The sequence below is a fragment of the Anopheles merus genome, chromosome 2R, assembly GCF_017562075.2.
Source record: "Anopheles merus strain MAF chromosome 2R, AmerM5.1, whole genome shotgun sequence".
Taxonomy (NCBI): Eukaryota; Metazoa; Arthropoda; class Insecta; order Diptera; family Culicidae; genus Anopheles; species Anopheles merus.
In genome coordinates, this window is record NC_054082.1 from 7,409,036 (window position 1) to 7,431,930 (window position 22,895).

Consider the following 22,895-nt stretch of genomic DNA (forward strand, 5'->3'; position numbering starts at 1 on the left):
CTGCTCCATGCACACGAAAAAAAAAAAACGCAAAAAAGCACAAACCCCTAGCGTCTCGCTTGCTCGCGCAAAGTATCCTCTTGCAGCGCTCGATTCCGTGCGTCAAGTTGTCGCCAGCATCAACCAGTTGGCACTTGGGATGAACGCGGTGCGGCCTCTAGCCTTGGCCTCCGCAAGGTGTACCGCCGCACCACCGATTGAATACGATCGGGCCATCCGTTTGCAGGAGCTCGGGTGGGGTGGTGGATTTTGCGTGCCGGCTGCTTTGTCGTTCCGACACGACGTGCAGCGAGCATGTGACATGCTTTGTCTTGTGAAGTTTTGTACACGCGCCGACCCACATCCCACGGCACAATGGCGCGGCAAGAAGTACACACTTGCAAGCCTGCATAATGCACTTTTAATAATGAATCAGAAGCATTCTCATATTTCTTTCCGGCGCGCGCGACCTTCTTGCGATGCGAAGTGGCACCGTGGCAAACAAAGGCATTCGAGCCGGTGGAAGGAGGAAAACGGCTCTGTGGTGGGGGTGATGCTGGTGGGGCGACCGTTTTTGACGACTATGTGGGGACCATCGTCAGCATCGTCGTCGTGCGCGTCGTCGGTCTCTGTTTCCAGCGGTGAGTATAGCAATAGCATGGCGGCAGAGCTTCTTCGTGCATTTGCGTGCAAATGCCTTCCTGCATCCTCCCCCCTTGCCATAGACGGATAATGCAGCATTCAGTTTGTTCTCGACACGATGCAGCACATTTAGCTGGTGGAACAACGTTAATGAGCGAAAGGGGCAGGGGCTGATTGCGAGAGTGCGGTTGCTCTGTGTGTTTGTGTGTATCATGTGTGCACATACTGGCAGTGGCCCACTTTTGTGCATTGTAATACACTACCGGAAGCGAATTAATTTGCAACGAATGCCGAAACACAGGCCAGGAGCGAGGGAAAAGATTGCGGGATGTGAATATTGCGTGGAGGTATGCGAGAATCTCATTGAAAGTGGTTTAGATATGTTCAAATCAATAGAAAAAATCTAATTAGAGAAAAATAGTTGAAGAGAATGTTAATAATTGGAGAAACATAATTGAAGAGAACGTTAATCACATTTCATTCCCATAAAAGTAACGGCAAATGAAGAAATTTAAGTATTTGTTTTGCGAAAAAACTTGAACGGTCGTGCTTACTTTATTAATATATGAAGTGCTTGGCTGAATAAGTTAACCGTAGACCGTCTTTGCTACACGGTGACTGATCCAGATTGTAATCGAACCAGGTCCTGCTTCGCAGGTTCAATTTGAAATTCGCTAAAGTAAATTCGATCATTCGTTAAAACTAGAATTCACTTTGCTCCCTTCCTGTGGCCCATAAAGTCACGAGTCCTTAGTACTGCAAACTCTTTCTATCAGCAGCAGCGGTAAACGATACACATTAGCCTAACTAAGAACGTGCAAGCTCACTCAACGCACGCGCACCACTGTACAAGCCACCGAGTGAGCATCCGTTCTCGGCAGTCGACAACGTGGGACGACCTGCTCCCACTACCACCACCACCACTCGACACGAAGAAAACGTTTTGAAGTCACCGGGCCCGGGTCACGTGAAGTACTGGCATTATGTTTTGGTATCAGCATCGGGCGGTACCAACGCGACCCGGGCGCGCACTAAAAAGTGCAAGATGAATAACTTAATTAATTTGTATATAACAACGTAATTAAGTGAAATTTACAGGCCTATTGTGTATGTGTGTGTGTGAGTTTGTGCCTACAGCTCGGACGTTCTGGAAAACGGCACATCCTGTGTACGGATGCCGCGCGCGCATATATCACCGTTCACCGTTCCGTCAGCCGAGGCCCAGCCGTGTCCGTGGTGAAAGAAGACGCTGGTAGGGAGAAAGGTTCCTGCAGGCACAATGTTTTTTTTCTTCTTCTTCGTCTTCTCGGCTGAACTCGGGCGGCTGGGCGAGCTGAAGCGAGCGTATGAAGTTCGGCTGGAGTCCAGAATGGCAACTGCTGCCTATTGCCCCGGCAGTGCCAAGCGAACAAAAGCCAAGCTGATGGGGAAAGTTGTCGACTTAGGAGAAAAGTTCCCCGGTAAGTTTCACCAGCGGTAAAGCACTGCACCACGATGGGGCAAGTCCGCGTGCCCGGAAGGTGTGGCACTGCCCGCGGGCGCCAGTAATGAAAACGGACGATAGTTTCCACGGAGTAGCAGTTTCGGGATGATGAGCTCTTGCCGAGAGTGGAGCTTTCAAGCCGCGGGTCCTGTAGGGCACGTATTGTCGGCCATAGACACATACACACATGTGCCCTCATACAGGACCTCAAGTGCACTGAAGACAATCTCGAGTGCACCGAGTGAAGTTTTCCAAGTAGTCAAAAGCGGATAGGGAAGTTATAGCGAAGGACAGAGAGAGAGAGAGAGCTTGGGTGTGTGACAGAAAAGCGGGTCGGTTAAATTTATGGTCTATTTTATTTAATTTTCCTCCCTTTCGGATGTTGAAAGTTTGGCTGGAGCAAAGGTGGTGATAGGCAAATTAGAGGTAATAAATATTTGAGAAAGAACAATAGATCGTGGGTATACTTTAAAATTGATAAAGATTGATTATCAATAAAGCTCTCATCGCATGGTGCAAGTCAAAAGATCAAACTACAGCTGTAGAATTATTAGGTATTAAAGGACAAACTCCAGTGTAAGTTGTATAGTTTTAGTAGCTCTGGTTTGTATAATAATTTGATATTTTCTTTCGAATTATGAATGATTTGAAATTATTTTTTATTGGTTCTTGACCTGAAGTACCTAGATTTCACGTAAATCATTTAAACCAAATAATGAACTTCCTGAGAGAACTAAAATAGAAATATACTTTAAAATATCATAGAAAGCTGATTGATAAATTAATAGAAACTGTTGTAAATAAAGACGATTTAACACAAAGTATTGTAATCATACTTTTTTCAACCTATTTTTGTACATATATTGAGTTGTTAAAAGTGAACGAAAAGAACATTCTCCGGCCTTGTGCAAACACATCTCATTAAAGTGGATCAACGCACTAAGGTTCCCACCCGCCGGGGGGGGGGGGGGTTGCTCTGGTCTTTGTTGACGTGGCACAATAAATTTCTCACCCTCTGTGAGCGCCGTGAATCCCCGGCAGCCTTAAATTACTTAACGGACGCCATAATTTACCGGTGCGGATTTGCAATTCAACAAAAATACACCTTTCAACAAAGTCTGCTGTAACGGTAAGCCACCCGGGCACGGAGCTTTCGAAGGCGGCACTGGACGAACAAAGCGGACCCCAACCGGAGACGATGTGTCCCGGGCCACCGGTGACGGCTACGAAGTGTTTTAATTTCTTCAGCTGGTGAGTTGGCCGGTTGCGGGATGTTGAGGGGCCACCTTGAGTAGTGCTACATTTCATCAAACCGATCGAAAGCGTTCATTAACATGCGAAAATGAAGATTCATCCACCGGAAGCCATAGATTTACTTCGTCTTACGGACGCCCGGCTAGACGAAGGGCATACACGAAGCAGCTGGACGGCTTTCCTTTCAGCGTAATTAAAGTCCGGTTTCATTAAACCGCTGTGTGGCTGGTTGGTGGTGCGCGAAGCGGGCGGAATGTCTCGCGTAGCCATGGTCTAGCTCCCCCGGGCGGGTGCGTTTTACCGTGGACGCTGCCGTGGAATGGGTTGTGGAGCCGTTCGGAATTCGAAACTTTCTCCGTTCGGTAGTGAGGTTGGGTTTTTTTTTTGCTGTGCATTTTGGTCAGTGTCCTCCTGTTCTTTTTTTTTTCGTACACAGTCATCCTTCTTGCCTGCGTCAACAAAGTAGTGCCGGTACTGGTGCTGCTGTTTTGTGTGCGGGGCCTTCGCAAACACGGGCAGATTATCGCAACCCGCATAGTGCAAGGGATTAAAATGTAATCCTATTTTACAGTTTGAAACGTACTTGCGATGGCGGCATAACAAAGACGTTTTGTGCAGAGACTCCCGGGCCGCCCGGGCCGCTCTGTTGACGTTCTCATTTTCTCCATCCGTTCTCCATCCGTCGGAGCTGTGGATAGGAAAGTCACAATGTAAATCTCGGCAGCCGGCCACGGTCCCGAGCGCACAGCCGCACTCCGGCATGGAAAAACACAACAAAAGCCAAAGCCGAACTGCTGGAACAACATCATTACCAAGCAACCCGGTGGACCTGGTGGACAGCAGGAAAAGGGTTCTGGTCATGGCCGCAAACTCTCCGTCAACAATAACAGTCAGCGCTCGTTAAGTCCACCTGGGCTGTTTGTGTGTGCGCGCGCGCCCGGGCAACCGTTCCGAGGAAGGCGCTTTTGCAACATTTTCACTTACTAAAATGGCAAAATACGGCGAAACTGCCGCTTCGTTCCATCATGATCGGTGCGAGTGACGGTGGTTCTTCGAAAGACTGTTGCGTCCGTGCTGGGCCCGACTGTGTGCAACTGACTGTGTGCAACCGACTGTGCGGTTTTTTTCCAACAGGATTGGAGCATTGGAAATAAATGTAACATTCGCGGAGCTGAACCGAGCGGAATTCCTTTCGCAGGCAAAACTGTTAACGCTGCTATGATTTCATGCATTCGTGCAATTTTCTGTGTACTGTGCCAGTAATTCGGCTTTGCATGAGTGTTATTTCAATAAATATCCGTATGGAATTTTGGTTGTTTATATTGATGGATAAGGAGAGGCTATACTGGAGCGGTGTACCTTAGGCTGCAAGTTATTGAGATCAAAATGTACTGGGATTTATCATCATTTTCTATTCTCTATTAAAATCCACAACAACTTGTTCATTTAGTTGATTTACTTAATAATAAAGACATTAAATCTATTGTAGTCATAACTGGAAATGACAGAAGTACATTTTTTGTATAATTTCCCGTTACTCAAAATAAAATGAAAACGCATTCAGTCTTCTTTTCATCGTATGTCTTACTCATTTCTATGAGCAAAATCTTCACCATTGGCCGTGCAATGGCACTCAATCTCAACGCTTCAACTAAAGGAAGATCATTGAAGCAGGGTAAATAAAATGCAAATTAGCAAGAAAGCAACATCAAAAAAGGCACCGCAAAAACTGTACTTGCTCTACTTGTCAGGTGTGTTTGGGGGCTTGTTGTCTGTGCTGTGAGGCTTCTGCTTTCTTCAAAAGAAAGCTACACTGCCGTGTGATTCAAGGCACTTTCTTGGGAGGGCGCTTGAACCTTCAATTTCCAGATGCAGTTGGGTGCATCAACCGACCACTGTCGAGGTGCTGCGGTTAGTGACGTTGAAGACTCTCCTTTTTTTGCCCCTTTGTTGCACTTTTCGCTTTTCGTTTTTTCTTTTGCCACTTCAGAGGCTGGGTTATTACATCCAGCACCTTCAATTATGCAGCTCCTTCCATTTCCGAAGGCAAAAAACCAGAGCAACTGTACCAAAGCCAACACCCCAAACAACTGTAGCAACAAAGAAAAAAGAGGGAAAACGCAATAACATCTACCGGAGGGGGGATGGAACGTTCCAACACATGGCCCCGGCCGCACCGAATCATGGGAAAACTTTTTTATGGACCATCTTCGGGCTGCAAGGAAAATGAAAGAAGGAAGTAAAGATTTTCCTTACGGCTTCGACACTGTTGGCCACTCACTTCGAGACGGCTGGGCGCACGTTTTCGTTCGTTCTACACGATAAATCCCATTCTTGCTTCCCTGGTCTCGTCGATGTTTTTTCACTCTCTTTTTTTTCCTCTGGCAGCTCGAATCCTCTTCCCTTCCCGTGGAAGCATTCGTTTGACGCTTTTTAGACGTACGAATAGCAATGGTGGCAATGTTCGTCCATCGCTCCGACACACGTTTGCAGCCAAACCCCTCCCTCGGCAGCGTGAGGTCAAAGTGGCTGAGATTCTACAATTGCCGGTGTACGACCACGGGTACATCCTCCGCAATTTGGCCTGAAAAGAAATGTGTTATTTTTATGTCCTCTGCTGTCACCCTCCCACCGGCAGCTTTTGCTTTTATTTTGCTCGTTTAGTTTGTTATTAAGAGCAAAGTCTGGCCGGCGACCACTATGGCCGGTGCAGCTGGCTGAACTGTGTGCAGTTTTTCTTTTAGTTCTCCAGCCCTTTTTTTGTTCGTGCTCTACCTGCGCCACTCAGAGGAAAGAGGATTATTGTGATTATTATTTTTATGATGCGGGAGGATGTGAGTTATAGTTGCATCCCCTGGCTCATACACACAACCAGCGGCTCACTCAAATGAAAGTCAGGCCAAAGGGAAATGGGCACTGGGGCGTCACCGGGACACTTTTCATTCTCCACGGGGCCAAGCTCGTTGCAATTGCCATGATGCATGCATTTTACTGGCAGTGTCCGGCCGGGCGGAAGAGTAAACCGGCAAAACAAACATCACGATCGGTGTGTCTCGTGCAATCCCGGTGACTGGCTAAAGGCATCTGTATTCATGTGTGTGTGTGTGTCTCTGGTGAAAGGAAGCTACATTGTACAGTTAGACGAGATGATGGTGCACAAATCTGGCCTGTGTGCGGTGCAGCCTCTGCAGGAAAGCAGGAAGAGTTGAATGGGATTAACTTCATGAGCTATTCCAATGAGGTTGAGGATTAAATCTCGTTCCAGACGATGACGGCAAAGGGTTTTGGCTGCGTGTTTGTCTGTTGTGCCGGAGTGAAAGAGAGAAAAGGAGGATGGAGAAAAATATATTCCAAGAAAGAAAACTTTACACTATGAAAAGGATCAACGGACGAAATTGAATGAGAAAACTTTGGGGTGGATTATTCAGCTCTCCTCCCAGAGGCAGAGGCTTGTCTGGAATGGTCGCCGGCTCGTTTGGTAGTGGTAGTTTCCCCCATTTTTTTTTGTTTTCTGCAGTGCTCGTTGTAAAGTTTGGTTTTTGTTGCATAAAATTTTCCGTAGAAAAATGAAATCTGTGACACTTGCAGCAGAATGAAAATCAGCGTAGTTGGAATTCACCGTAACTTGTTACAACAAGATAATTGAAATCAACCCCGTTCAGTTGAGGCGAACGTGTCTTAGTGGGATACTTCTCCCGGATGGTTTTATTCCGCTCAATACGAATTGAGGGTAATTGGATTTTTATTGCACTTTTACTGTCGATATCGATGTGATTGTACCGCTACTTTATTCACAGAAATTGTTTTAATTTAAATTGTGAGTATATTTTAATTAAGTCGTATCTGGGCTGAAATGTTACAGACTGCGTTGGAACTTACTTCTTCATAAGTGGATTTTTACAGCCAAAAAGGTTCTCTCTAGAAAAAATCAATTCAGTCAGGGTTGTTCCTGCATGAAAGGACACTGTCAACGAATATTGTTTCGACTGTGGAACCTTTTCTCGCCCTAACCAACGACACTGGTCCTTCCCCAGCATCATCAATACCAATTCAGCTGTAAAGCAGCATCACAGCTTACCTTAAACCATTCGGTCATTTCAAAGACAGTGCGAGCTTTTTGGGGAGCTTTCTTCTTTTTTTTGCAGCTCACTGTTCGGCAAGAAACCTACACCTTACACAGCCGTAGCAAAGTCATACAATAAATGTCTGTTCGGTGCTCTCTTCCACATCGCCCAAACCCAAGTTGAGCGATTTTTATTGCTTCCTTAAACCCCCGATGGAGGCAGGGCCCACCACGGGAATCTGGGCTAGCGGCGAAATGGGGAATGAAAATTTATCTCCTATAATTGTCTCCGCTCTCTCCAAATGGACAAAATTATGATACCCATAAGTTTGCATTGGGAGCGAAATCGTTTACCATTCGTCGGGATGGCTCCGGTCGTGGAATCCTCAACCTTCGAACGTCGCAAGACGCTGTGCGAATAATGTTAATGAATTGTCTGAGTAGAGTTACGGAACGAAAGTATAAAATTTTATTTGTACCTTTGGTTTAAAGCCATAATACTTTCAGTAATTCCATTCGACCCAGATCCAGCAAACGGGTACAGCAGTTGAGCAGTATGAAAATATTTCTGTTCACCAGGGACAACTGACTGTGGGCAACTATGCATTCTTCGCACGTAGTTAGATCACATCTTGCCGCGCACTAAGCTTTCAACATACACAATGGCACCAATGGAAGATGAAATTCTTTAAAACACAGGCGTAGAAAAAAAGTGTCCGCTTCGCTTCGTTCGGTTGGCAAAATTTACGGCCCACACTGCCCGCCCGGTGCACGGTGGCAAAATTAAAACCAAAGAAAAATAAGCACACACAAACTGAGAGAGTTTCCTTCTTTTTGTTTCCTCTGTCAGGCAAAAACCTAACCACTGTCCAAAAAAAGAGAAATGAAGAAAAAAAAAAACCCCACCACAGCAAGCACGAGCCATCGAGGGCTGGGGAGTTTTTGGCTTCGGTCGGTGTCGGTGTGTGTCACTTCGATGACCAAATCCCATTTGAAATTAACGGAAAGTGCTCGCGCCCGGACGGAGAATAACGAGCTGAAATTAATGAAAATATTTGTTTTCCCATTTTCCATCCCGCATTCGGGTGCCAGCCACCATGGAGGAGATATTGTTACCAGCAGCCATTTGCATTTGGGTTCGAAATTCGTTCAATTGCGCTGTTCGATGGCGCACGGTGGAGCGGCTGGAACGGAGGAAGGCTGAGCAGAGATGAGAAGGACGGACGACAAGCACTCTGATCACTGTGGGAAATGAATGTGTGGTCGCACAGGAGCATTAGTGTGTGCGCATTAGTTTTTTTTGGTGTGTATGTGTGTGTGTGCGATAGTGTGCTTCTCGTGGGGATCTTGCAGTTCTTTCACGTAGCAGTTGCCAAGGAATGCATGCCAAGGATTTGTTCGTGATTGCAGGCGGACATTTTATCTGTGCGCTTGCATCGGGAAACAAATGATATGGTGGTCGCGATTGTTTCAATTCATTGTTTCATTCGTGGAATTGATTTCATTGGTTTTCTAAGCTTAACCTGTGTGTGTGTGTGTGTGACTGAGAACAGGGATAGAAAAAATAATGATTTTTGTACGGTTTCATTTGAATTTTTGCTTCAACATCTTAGTATGGTTTGCAACTTCGATTCCGGAATGTTTTGCCTAACTATAGCTCTGCTAGAGGCATCGTCTAATTTCCATGAATATTTTATACAGCTTTACGGAAAAGAGACATAGATGACCGAAAATTCATTTTAAAAAATCATAGGTTATTTAAAAAAAATGCTACAATGAAAAAGCTTTATACAGCTGGTGTCCTTTTAAATTAGGACTTCATTCAATCTCTACTGTATGCTAAAGGAATGTACGAATTGAAACGGACCAAAAACCAACTTCACATTCCTGTCCCAATAGTGTTGACGGTGGAAGTGGTGTTTTTTACATTCTCCAACGAGCCTTTCTCTCGTTGGAAATTAGTTAGCCAGCAAGTTCCGCGCAAACAGGCACGTCGGGCAGGCGTGCCCGTGCCAATTCGCGAAAGAAATAACCATCTTCAAAGAGAATAATCATTTGTTTTCCCGGCACACCCGGGCGAAGCTAATTAATGGCTATCTCGCCGCCGTACCGGTGGGAAAAAGAGCGTCCAAGTCAGCCAACACTCACACACACACACTCACACGCACAAACAAACAAACTAGCTAACTAACACACAAAGAAGCCAAAAGGGAAAGCAAAACGGCGCTTCCAACAAGGAAAAGCTGCTCGTGAAGAACTTTCATCCGCGCTTAGCATAATTATTGCCAGTGATAACGATATCGCACCGCCCGTGCGGCCATACTTTTTTTCTGCACGCTTACATTCGTACGATACCCCCACATACCTCCAGCTCTCCACAGAAGGTACGGTGGCGTGAGGAAGCGAGCGAGGGAAAACTTTCGCTCCAAACAAAAGGGGACTCGGGCGCTTTGGCCATCCCCCTCGGGGAAGTTGTGTTAGCTTTATGGTAAGAGTTTCGGTGTAACCTGGTCCGTAGGCGGCGTAGGAAAGGGTGTGCGTTTTTCCGCGGACGAAGTAAATCTCCTGCTCGTCACTCGTACCCTAGGTACGGTGGGGAGGAAGGACATCGAAACGTCTGTCGAACTCTGGACAGGACCGAGTACTCATGACTCGTTGGTGGGTCGTTTTAGGGATGCGTCCCGGCACAGGAGTGGCAAACTTTTCTAATATCTAATAAACTTTGAGCCTTTTGTGTTTGCGAGCGTTTGGAAGTGCGATATAGTATGTCATAGTGCGTGCGTGTGTGTGTGTGTGTGCCGGAGAGGAGATTGTACTATTGCGTAGGGAATTGAGCTCTCTAGTTCGTCTTTGTCTGCTGTCGGTTGAACATATTTTCACTCACTCACAAGGAGGCTTTCATCTTTTCCTTCATCCCTTCCCCGAATGGGACGGGACGAGGATCCACCGATGAACTGGGGCTGGACCGAATGGTGTTCGCTTATCAGCCGTCGTTCATCTGGTTTCGACGCCCAACGGCTGAGGTAAGATGTTGCGCCCTTGCTGGGTACGGTTGAAAGCGGAAAGACTGTCAGGCAATTGCCTTTGTGTGCTGCGAATAATTTTTGTTGCAAATTGCTACGAGACTGAGTATAATATGAAGCAAAGGTCAGTACTGAAAAGTTTAATTTGCAACGAGTTTAACATGTAATGCTTCTGCTACTGATTACACAGTTTCTTGCATGTTACTTTTGACTTTTATATCGCTACTAAGTTGCAGGAAACATGGTTTTCTGGAGGCAAAAGTAATTCGTTCACATAAAACTGTCTTCAGGGCTTGAAAACGGCCCATCGTGTTGGTAAAAATGCACTTTGGCACTCGAAATGTTAAAACAGTTGTAATAAATAAATAAAAAGTAAAATATAAACTTATTCGACTTTACTATTATCAAGCATATTGATCTAATATATGAGGTCATAAACATCTACTCGAAAAAGGTACAAACATTTTAGGTTTCATATGTAGGCAATCTCAGGAATTTACCAATCCTAGGTGTATCCTAAGTTTACCTCGTCCGGTCAATGTTAGAGTTCAACAATGTTCTTTGGTGTCCATCCTCCGATCTATGGATTCATAGAATCGAATCAGTACAGCGTCGGTTTAGATGGTACGTCTTACGTGTTTGTTCTCTGGACTATCGTTAGGTTCTTCGTTAGTTTTACAATCTCTTGACCATAGACGTAATCATATGACAACTATTGTTCGGAGAGATTGACGTCCCGGATTTGTTGGCTAGGTTAAATACTTACGCTCCTAAAAGAACAATCAGAAACAGACAATGTATAGCTCGTTAAACTTCAATGATTTTTGTGAATACTTTGAATTCAGCTCTTGAAAGCTTCGCTGTCATATGAATGAAACAAATTGTTGCTTCTTTGTGTTAGGATTAGGTAATACCGAATTAGTTTAGATGTAATTCGGCCGTGATATTGACCGTATATACAAACTAAAACAGAAACTGTGCGCTGTTTATAAAACGATTATTGCTGTGTGAAAGCAACCAGGAGCAAACATTGTACCGCATAACAGTCTGTAACAGTAAAATCGCAGGCTAAAAGCTTCCCCAGTTACTATTAACTCATAAACAATCAAACTGTGTCCCGTTGGCACTAGCTCAAACTTTATACGACTCTTAAACGACCTCCCATAGTTAAGCCATTCCGGTGAAGCGCAAGAATAGCCAAGTGTAGCACACACGCCGGGCAGGATAAAGAGAAGAAAGAAAAAAAGCTCCATTCCTCCCAACATATTGTGCCCATCATATTTCAGAAGATAAGATCGGGGAATTAGTGCGCCTTCGGGCGATGCGATGGTGCTGTGTTTTCAAGCAGGCGAGCATAAACTAGCCGAGAAATCATAAATACACATTTTCCGTGCTGGGTAAGGACTTTGGAGTTTATTTTTTCCTGTCCCTCCTGTCTCCTGCTCGCTTGCTTTCTGTGAGTTGGCGCTACTGCGTGTGTGTGTGTTTTGCTGATGCTCCCGGGAGGCGCTCTTACCTTACGGCCAAGGGTTTGGAGCAAAGTTTGTACACACGTACGTCCACTTTCCTCCAGAGTGCTCGTTCGTCACGAATTGTTATTGTAGCATCCAAGCCCCCCACCCTGTTCCCGGCTCCGGCTCCGGGGAGTTTCCGCTGGGCTTCATTTTTCTTCATCTCTTCAAATCTCGATTCTCCATCGTTACGAGCACGGACGGGAATGGTGATGTGCGGAGAGGAAGAGCAAAAAAGTCACCCGTGCAGTAGTTTGCTTTTCCGTGCTTCACAACAAGCACACAACTAGCGTGGCTCAGACCCAGGCGTTATGTGCGGGAGTAGTTGTAGTAGATGGAGCATACAAAAAAGCAGACCAAAACAACGTTGCAACTTTTCCACCTCCGTGAGCTTTCCCTCGCTTTATCTTTGGCGCGACGTGGCACCGCGCGCGCGGAAAATCGTTGTCCCGGTGAAATTCCGACAAATTCATCCGTCCACTGCCGGTGTCGCCTGCCGTCAAGAAATCCGTTCATCATCGTTATTGAGTCGGTCGGAGCAGCAGCTGGAGGGTGCCCTGGAAAGCGCATTTATTCGTGCACGGTTCGGGTTTTACCACACTGGTCACGATTTTCCACCCCAACTCTCCTGGGGGAAGGGGTGGGGGGAGGGGGAGGGATATCGGGGAGGAAAAATATGCGCTGCGTACTACTTCATCTTACAGCTCGTACACGATACGAGCGATATGGTTTCGCTTATGGTAACGGTTACGGAATCGATAAGCTCCTGGGAAGTGGTCGCAATGGGCGAAGGATTCCGATTCGAAGCGGATGCTCGACGAGCAACAGAAATCAAGCGCAATCAGCTCGAACTCCGGCGCGTTCTGTAGCGCTGGATGGATGAAGTGCAATCAGTTGATAAATTAACGAGCAAAGATATTGGATAATTTCACAGCTGACGATGCACACGATGGAACTTTTTCCCACTCACTTTGAGTGTGCACACTTCATTTTTTAAAACGATGATTTGCTTCATGGTGTCATGGACAAGTTTTGCTTCCTCTATCCTGTTTGTGTGAGTGTGTGTGTGTGTAGTTCTATTGCTATTTATTCCAATCAATGAGGAAAGTGTAGAGATAATTCGATTGGCAGCGTTTATGCGGTAAGTGACTGTCGTAATTAAGGGACTTTACTTGTAAGGTAGTTACCGTAGTCAACGGCTTATAAATATTGGCGCTTAGTTCAGCCACCCCATATAAAAGCAAACCCAACTTTATGAAACATTTATATGCACATCTGAAATGCTTTAACATGTCCATCAATTCAATCAATCGCCACACACGATAAAAGTCTACATAAAACAGGAAAATGAATGCAGCGCAAACACACAAACAAACAGTCCCGGTCCCATTTTGGGACAGTTCGGTAATTAAGATTTTCCCAAACACATTCGGTTCGAGCAGTAAGGGGGGAAGGGGGGGGGGTGATAAATCGATTTTAAATACTTTCACCATGAAGCGTCATAAAAATCAAACACAAACGCTCCCATCCCGGCCAGCGCTCGTGGAAAGTCTCGCCTGCAGGACGAGCTTTTCGTTCATTCGAATACGCACACACACAGACACAAGCACACACACCCACTCTGCAACGCACATAAAAGTGATGCATTTATTTGAATTCTGCTTCGACTCGGTCCGAGAATTGAATTTGCTTGATGACAAATTGATTTTGCTCTCACTCTGTCGCTCCGGTCTTTTCCTATTTTTTTCCTATTGTATGCACACTGCAGGAATGCACGGACAAAAGTGTCCGGTGTGTGTGTGTGTGTGTGTGTGTGTGTGTGTGTGTGTGTGTGTGTGTGTGTGTGTGTGTGAGTGTGTGTGTGTGCATGGGAGACGGTAAACTATGCTGGGCGGAAAATACAGTTATTTGCAGCCAGTGTCGATGCCAATCTGTGATGAAGCGTTTCTGCCCGGGCGTCGTACGGAGCGTTTGGATGGAATTGGTTTCCCTGTGCATGATTCGTTCGTGGAAGGAAAGGGGTTTCATTGTGTGTGTGTGTGTGTGTGTGTGTGTGTGTGTGTGTGTGTGTGTGTGTGTTTTTTTGCTTTGTTTTCCATGTCTGCTGTTGTTGAGTTCGCTTCATAGACTGACCAACAGTGGAGGTGCAACGTCCATCATCTGTATGCGTTTTGATGAAAAGCGATGGGGTTGGTCGGTTAAGGGTACACAAATCGCGAAAAGCAAAAGGTGACGATGATGCGGGGCGGTACCGGCAAACGAAACAAAGCAGCGGGCACGGGCAAGCAAATAGTTGTTGTAGAATAAATCATCGAACATGGATTTTACATTCAAATTGACTAACCATCCGTCGTGGTATTGCAGCGGGAGAATCGATAGAGAAAGAAAGGAATGGAGAATGTTGAATAAATTGTTTTAAATTTGATACATCGCCTGTTGGAGTGTTTTTGTGTTTTAATCCGCTCTGAAACGGTTCGCTAAAGGTGTTTTGTTTGTTGTGTATAGTTTGCGGAATGACATACACACCTGTAAAATGTAATAAAATTCAATCAATTTTGGTTTAGGTGTTCAGCTTCTATTTGGTTATTGCAATGGAATCAAGCAAAGTGCATCATTCTCGCTAGTAACGCGAGATCCATCCATTTTGTTCCATATTTTCATCATGATGATTGGTGAATGTTGATGTTTTCAGATCAATTGTCAGTATTAAAAATTTTTTTTTGAATAAGAGGTAAACTAGTAAAATGGAAAGCTATTCCATCTAGCTACTGTATGTGTTTTAATCTCTTTGTTAATGCTATTTCGATACACCAATCATTATGAATCTATTGTAAGGGTGTGGCCTAATACTCAAGTCCAATAGATCGGCTATATATCAAACTAACCTCACTTTCTTTAAAATAACCTTGAAAGCCTACGCCATGTTTGATGGCCCTATGTCCCGCTGCAATGGCTTCACCCACAAAAGCACAAACGCTATTCGCTGATGAAGAAACACAACGCGGGAGTAAAACCAAATTACACGCAAATCCCCCAAAGGATTGTAAAATTTATTACCCATCCTTCGCTCGCCGGCAACCAAGCTGCCTAAACCGATAGACACCATCACAATCACCGGCATCATCATTCTCATCACTCTCATCATCATAGTAAGACGCGGGCAAAGCAGCGGAGCATCAGGCTGGCAAATGGCTGGCTTTCGTCCTGGGCTCCCACAATGATGGCAACCTCTCTGGTAAAAATGCAAAACGTCTCTAAAAAGAAAGTATGGCTCCTTCGAGACCTCTGCTCCCGACTAGTTCAGAAGGGAGGCCTACTCACGGTCCCGTCTATTTTCCCGGGCCGAGATTGCTCGCCTGTTCCGGTTGGGGCATTCGCACACACGTGAGACGTGGCGTGTAAATCTTACCACAGCTTCCGCCGCGTGTGCAAATGCGAAACACACACACACGGCTGCCTTCTAGAACTGGTTGGTTCAGGGTTGCAAGATGATCCGGCACGCTAGTGGTCCCCTGTGGGCGATTTGATTTTATTTTGTGGCTCTTTAAAAGCTTGTATGGTGGGGTGTAATATTTTCCCTGCGGTAGTAACTCATCCTCAGGGCTGGCCGTCCATTGAGGGGACTTTGGGAGGGTTTGGGGCAGCGTTCGGGAGCTTTAGAGCGCGAAACAATGAAGTTGAATGATTGGGTGTGTTAGGTAGGGGGTGACGGGGTCCACCAATCGCTGATGATGGTGGTGGTGGTGGTGGTGATGAAGAGGATGTTGAAATTTGGGAAGTGCAAAATAAAAAAAAAAAAACTAAAATAGCTTTGCGCGCTACTTCAGCGCGTCCAGCAGCTTCCCGCTACCCGGAAGTGCATGATGGAAAAACCATCAACTGACAGTGATTGGACGGCTAGTGCCGGCTGATTCGGTGATGGAAAGTGGCTCTTATGGGAACTTTGTGGGTGGTATAAGGGTAAATGAAATGAAACAGGGAAATGGTTCTTGCATAAAATCAGTCGATGGAATGGTTTAGTACGTATTTTGATTAGGTTCTAGGAAATAAAAGAGAGATTGGGCCTCATTGATGTACGATGGGATACAAGGTAAATAAGGCACATCGTATAGTTAAATACTGTCCTATTACATTTAATATGACACAATAGTAAAAATATGCAATAAATTTATTTGTAATAAATAAGCAGAATTGAGATTTTCAAGTGAATTTAAAAAGATAAAACCGTACAAAAGTGTTTGTTCAAAATATTTTATTTGACCTTTGCAGCTTCGATTGTTTCACACAGTATATTAGCAACTTAAAATTAAAATTTGAAAGATTTGCAACAAAACTGGAACCGATTGTGCACAGAGTTTTGAATTTTTATTATCTGCTGCGAAACCTCTTGACCAAAATATTCAAAGTGAACTTTAAACGATCTCTGTTTCTGATTTTCACTGCTCCCATCACTTGATCCAACACACACATTGTCCGTTCTAACCCAAAGCACAGACACACACACACACTTTGCCACTTTTACAGTGTACACATTGGCAAGCGTTTACCGAAATAAAAGAGCACCTAACTGTGCCGACTGTTATAGAAAACGATTCTGATGCGCAGACATTGTGTCTATCCTCGCAGTGGTGGTAATGACATTTCCTTCGCAGACAGCCACGCACAGTCGGCATGCGGCAAGGGGGCGCAATCGTAACGCGAAACTCCATCCATTTGCCAGCACTGCTCCCTGCTCGCTGCTGCCTCCCCATTCGCCTCCCATCGCTGACAAATTGCGAAATGGGTTTGTCCTTCTGCCTGTTTGGCTGTGTTAGTGGCTGCGCTACACATTTTGGCTGACATCACGATGACGGTTTTGGGGGCACACGGAACGGCCCGAAGCACGTGGCCCCGGCCGTTGTTGACTACGCAAAACCCATTGTTTGCTGATGGATGAACTTGTTGTTCATTGTCGATTGGTACACATGTTAGATCATTAGATATATGAGCCTGACTGGGGTGAACGAAACCGGTACCGGGAAAGGGGATGCGACCCGGATGCGGCTGTGGGGCCATGATTTGAGGTCCTGATTTGATTACACTGTGTTGTAACTGTATGACTGCGCCCATCGTGTGAGCACAGAGCAAAGGCATAAGAGCCGGACTTGTTGGCAGTGAATTGGACGAAACGCGGGTATTGTTTCGGGATTGTTTAACGAACGAAATGATCGGTTTGTTTGATGAATCAAGAGTGCTGGAACTGAAAATGAGAAACCTTTAAACGAACAGCAACTCATTTTTAATCAAGCAAATCTGTTCAAAATTCATCTTGGCTTGGCTAATCACACAAAGCCGTGCAGCTAAGAAAGCAGATCAATTGGGGCGTTTGGAATACTGAAGAAACTGTCCACTCCTCAGGAGCCATATTCTATTACATTTCCAGCACACACACACACTTGTCTAAAAATCCTCCAGCTGAACTGTCACCTTTGGGCAGTGCTGCCGGCCCTTCGCAGTCACAAATGCTTCTGCACGGATCAGTACATCGAATGGAAAGCTTTTAAGTGTTTTCTCATCTAAGCTGCTTTTCCCATGACAGTAAAACGAAACTTTCCTTGTAGGTAGATATGCCTTCATCGCCTGCTGTCACTTTTGTTGGCCTTTTTCCAGTGCTGGACCGGAGCTGGATTTACTTTCAACATATACACAGCTTGTGCCAGCCGTAATGGTCAGTGAGCCATTACACATCATGTCTCTATTTTTGTGTGGGAATAACGTTCCAGGAATTGACAGCGAACAAAGTTCAAAATAGCTTGACGAACCAGTGTAGTCATTGCAGAGAGTAGTAAATGACGACGGCGTGTGTATTTATTTTTAGTATCAAATATTACACAAATACTTTTCACTCACTGTTATAAAGAAATCAATATACAGAAAATGTAGTGTAGTGCAAAAAAGAAGGAAAAAAGTTTATCATATTCACTTATGAAAGTCTCAATATTGTCAGTATGTTGTCAGTGTTTGAGGGTGGTCCACCGTAAAAACGAAATGAACGATAAAGAAAGTGAGGGAGAAAAGCAAGTGAATAAAAAAGCACAACAAAAAACGCATCGAACTTCTTCACCCACTTATCTGCCACAGAGATTTGTTTCTTCACCCGGCCCGGAATAGCGGCTGCAGAGTGTCGTATATGAGTGTGCGTGTATATCTATACATACATATATTTCATCACCACTTTATTTCTGGCGCCAGCGAGGAGCCTCGCTTCGCCGAGAGTAAAGGATCCATTTTTTCATCCCCTTTCCCGTTTGACTTTCCCTTCGACGCTCCACTCTTTGCTGCTCCGTCATGAGAGTCGGAGTCCTTACTTCCTGGATATTGGTTTAGGGTAGGTGCCATTATGCGTGAACATAAAAATGATTTTAGACTCTGTTTATGGATCGGATGTTGGTGTTGGTGTTGGGTTGTGTGCTGGCGCTTTCCCCGACCAGGGAAAAAGTACTGAAACAAACACAAACACGCACAAGGGAGAACAAAAAAAGACACCAAAGCGGAAAGCGGTGAAAGGAAAAACCATAAGCAGCAATAACGTGTGTTCTGCCGGCGGGGAGGGACTGGTGGATATGTTTTTCTTCCGTCATGGTAACCGTCACCGTTCGTCATTTTAGCCGCTCGCGGTGTGGGTTGATGATTTTCGTTTTGGTTTGTTGTGCCAACAACTTTTGCTTAGGCGTGTGAAGCTGACGTGAAAGCTGTTGGTGAGTGGCGGTGTGTGAGCGCTGGGTGACAAATCCCTTGCGGACATCGGGACGCGAGATTTGCCACGCATGGAAAGCAATTTAGATTTACTTCTCAAAAACACACCCATCCGCACGATAAATTGCACTTTGCCCGAGGCGTGACATGGAGAAGGACCAGATTCAGTGTGTGTTTTAAATAAAGCAAGCAGTCATGAAAGTGTTTCCCGGGCAAACAAATTAGCATCGCCAGAAGCCCGTGTGTTAATTACCCCGAAACACACAAAAAAAATAACCCGCAATCAAGTGCTACACATTAGTGATTGCATTTAATGGAGTTTTATCGTTTCGTCTTCTAGCCCGCTTTCCGGCCGTCCTGTGGTTGCGGCAAACAGGCGACAACAAAACGTCAGTGGCAAAAACTCGCGAGACCGGGGCCGCCTCGCCTACGGTTGTTAATATTTAGGAACATCGCACACCGAGGGCCACCACCGCACACAGTGTGCGCGTGCCTTGACGTGTGGCAAAAGAAAACGGTAGAACCCGGTTCCTAATTTTATGGCCCACCCCCCCCCCCCCCCCCCTTTCTTTTATGTGGCCTCATAAAGCTGTGCTGGGGCGCCACAACGCTCCTACGGTCGGCTACTATTAATAACACGAAAATTGTTTAATAACTTGTTTATTTGAGACCATCGTAAAAAGGCACATATACACACACAGCGGCACTGTGTGTGTGTGGTGTGACAACGACCTACATGTAGGCGAGGTTTATTGCACAGCCAGTAGCTCCCGCAAGCCAGCACTTGGTTGGTGCAATAATTATAGCACGAGGCTTCATCCCTTTTTGCTTAGTTACAGAACAAGGGACCAATAGTTGGTTGGTGTTTGTGTGCGTGTTGGCTTAAGGTCAGTCACATCGGTTATGTCTTCTGCTGCAAGCGTCGACTGGCTGTTTGTCCCTCTAATGGGCTACGTGTTTCGCTCCTGCCTTGCCCGTCCCCGTCGTGCAGACCACAGGATTGGCCAGCCGCTTGTGGTTGCCCGCAGGAAATCCGCCATTCCCTAGGCAATCGTAAGTTGTAACATAACGAGGGCTACTCGTAACAGACCCATAAGACACAGCCGTTAATGTGCATATGCTGTGTCCGGTTTTAGTGTTCTTTTGCTGCTGGTTGATGGAGTTGGTGAGTGCACTGTGCACATGGTGGATATGGGGGTTTTGGTGGGTTTGCTAAGGCAATCTTTTTTTGATTGCGGAAGGAGATAAAGGATGTTTAGGAATATTGTATCTTCAATAACAATTATGGTTAGAAAATCTATACCATGCTTCAATATGGGAATAAAAGACAACAGTAAGTTAATATTGTTTGCTTTAACAGTGTATTGTTTCTGCTTTAAAGCACCTACTGTTATAAAAACCAAATACAGTAGCTCTATTTATTACGATAGCAATAAACCATGGCCAAGCAAATTTTCACCACCAACTCGAGACTCGTCTGTCCAGACCTTCCCCAAACGGCCCAAATCGCCCCCGGGTTGGTTTTCAATCAGCAAATTTGTCAACGCATCTAATCCGCAGACAGTGCTGATTGATCTACGTTTCGCCCCGATAAATCACCACTGTGTACCGCTATGGGCTGCGACAGTTTCCCGAGCCTTACTCCTAACCAACACAGTGCGTAGTTTTTGTGGTGTCTTGTTCTATTAATCTCACGCACATACAGCCCAAGCCCGTGCAACAAGAGCAAAAAATAAAACAAAAAAGAACCTTTCTGCCAGCGGCCTACCCACCCCCAACAGGGACGGAAAGTCATTTCATTACGTGAGCTTTTTCCGATCAGTACGCGCTGGCGTACAGTCCCGCCGGTACCTTTGACTGTTGTATTTCGGTTCCGGTCGGGTGCGTAAGTTTATTTGTGGCAAAAATGATGAATAAGCACTTCGTCTTTGAACGACAACCCCTCTCACTCCTCCCAGAGCTGGACCTGTACCATCATCATCATCATCATCATCGTTGGTATGATCACTAGCTGAAATAACACATCTAATAGTGAATTGAATGTGTGTGTGTATGAGCAGGCATTTACTCTTCCCTCAAACACACATACACAAAAAAAGACTGCTTCACTGAACGAATGAAGCTTTCACGTTGACTTTTGCACGGCCCCCTTGGTACAATGCTCCTCCCTTTAAGTGTCCTTGTACGAGCTGTCGAACTGTCGAGCGGTTGTTCCCTCGAGCAGCGTTCGGGCAGGGTGACGCTGGGCTCGGGGGAAGAACATTTATCAATCTGTCGATAAGTTATAACTATTACGAAAACTCCCGCTATACGGACCGAACCGCAAATCACTGGTGCGGGCGAGTCGAGCGCTCTGTTTCACTTGCGGCTAGTGATGGGTAATCCGGAGCGGAGTCATGGATCAACTCCGACTCCGGTGCGCAAAATATGACTCCGACTCCGGATCGCTCCGGATCACACCGGATCACTCCGGACTGATCCGGACTCGGAGTCGATGAGACCGAGGGTTTTTCCGTACGCACCCCCACCCCCCCCCCCCCCCGCTAAACAGTCCGGAGTAACTCCGAGTCCAACTCCGAGGGGTGCCGGAGTCGGATCAATCCAACTCCGGAAAAAAATTGTATTTACCCATCACTACTTGCGGCCCGAACGCTGGTAAAATGGAAGGAAAATTCACCGCCGCCGAAACGAACCGTCGAACGCACCGCACCGCTAAGAGCGTTTGCATGTGTGTGTGTGTCGATTTGGCAAGGTGATGGCAAGGGGAGCGTTTTATCCATCCCATTTGGCTCCCGGGAAGACTAATGTTCGGTCCGGTTCGAAAGGGCACAGAACTGTTGCGGACTGGTCCATCAAATGAACCGAGCCGATTTCGATTCGATCTGTCATCGAGCCCTGCAGGCTCCGCAGGACCCGGGCAGCCGCAAACGGGGAGGATTCGATTAATTTATTTCATTTTTCTCTTGCTCTATTTTTCTACCACTTTTCGGCCACCCAAACCCAAACCTGCTGGCCGTGAATTCGATTGAGTGGCAGTGGGGATTGGGTTCTATGCGCTCGGGACGAACCTTTCGCCGCCCGGTACGTGCGCCGTTCGACTGGTGCTTTAGCAGGTTCCTATCGCCTTCCAGTCGGCCTTCTGCTCACTACTGGGACCACGCACGCGGGTGTGCAAAAACTTCCTGCACGATGAGAGGCTGTACAGCTCTCTGGAGAAGGTTTTTTTATTGCTGTTGCCGTTCCACTCACCGCACGGTTCGAGCTTTTGCAAGCAAATAAATGTTTTTCAATTCACTAAATGAATGAACAAACGAACGTGTCCCGTGCGCCCGAGAGCGGACCTGGTGCGTGATGCACGGTATGTGTGTGTGTGTGTGTGTGTGTGTGTGTGTGTGTGTGTGTGTGTGTGTGTGTGTGTGTGTGTGTGTGTGGTGTGTGTGTGTGTGTGTGTGTGTGTGTGTGTGTGTGTGTGTGTGTGTGTGTGTGTGTGTGTGTGTGTGTGTGTGTGTCCACTCCCTCCGCTTGCGATAGGCCTATGTACCCAAGTGTCCCTGCGCTATCTACAATCTTCCAGCGCAATGTTCGCAGCATAACGGGGAACGGTGGGCCGTGTTTGCCAGGCCTCCGATTGGACCTCTGCTAGCAGACATGTGAGCTGTTGCTGCTGCTGCTGCTGCCACTGCTGTCGCTGCTGCTGCTGAAAGCTTCATTAGATACGGTTCGCTTGCTATCGATTGACAGTTGCTGGCACGAGAACCGTGGTGCCGATACGGACAGGAGCAAACGGATGGAGCTGTTTTACGAACGTTAGCGTTCCCGATCGATACGGGCACCGGGAACCCCCATGGTCGTACAATCTAGCCATCCCAAAACAGCCGCGATAATCCGACCCGTAAATATTGGGGTCCTTCACGAGCCTTTGCGCGATGAGCGAAGGGACCGAAAAATGGGCACATTTGAACAGAAATTGCACACACGGACAAACACAAAAGACGTTCGGTGGGTTTGATAAATAAAAATAATGATACTTTGCAGTGGACGAGTTTGTGTGTGTGTGTGGAAGGGACGGGGTGCTGTTTGATCTGGGCATGATTTTCAATCCGATAAGCCCCACCAAACGGGCATGGCCGGGGGACGCCTGTAAATGCCCGCTACGAAAGGAAACGGCCACTCTACGGACGGTATTTCAGATCGTGCCGTTCGAG

At 46.2% G+C, this 22,895-nt stretch overlaps 1 protein-coding gene across 4 annotated transcripts in view; it reads left to right on the forward strand.

The window, feature by feature from the left end:
* Positions 1 to 22,895, forward strand: part of LOC121588621 — a 179,063-nt gene that overhangs the window by 125,846 nt on the left and 30,322 nt on the right. The gene's annotated exons all lie outside the window — the stretch shown is intronic.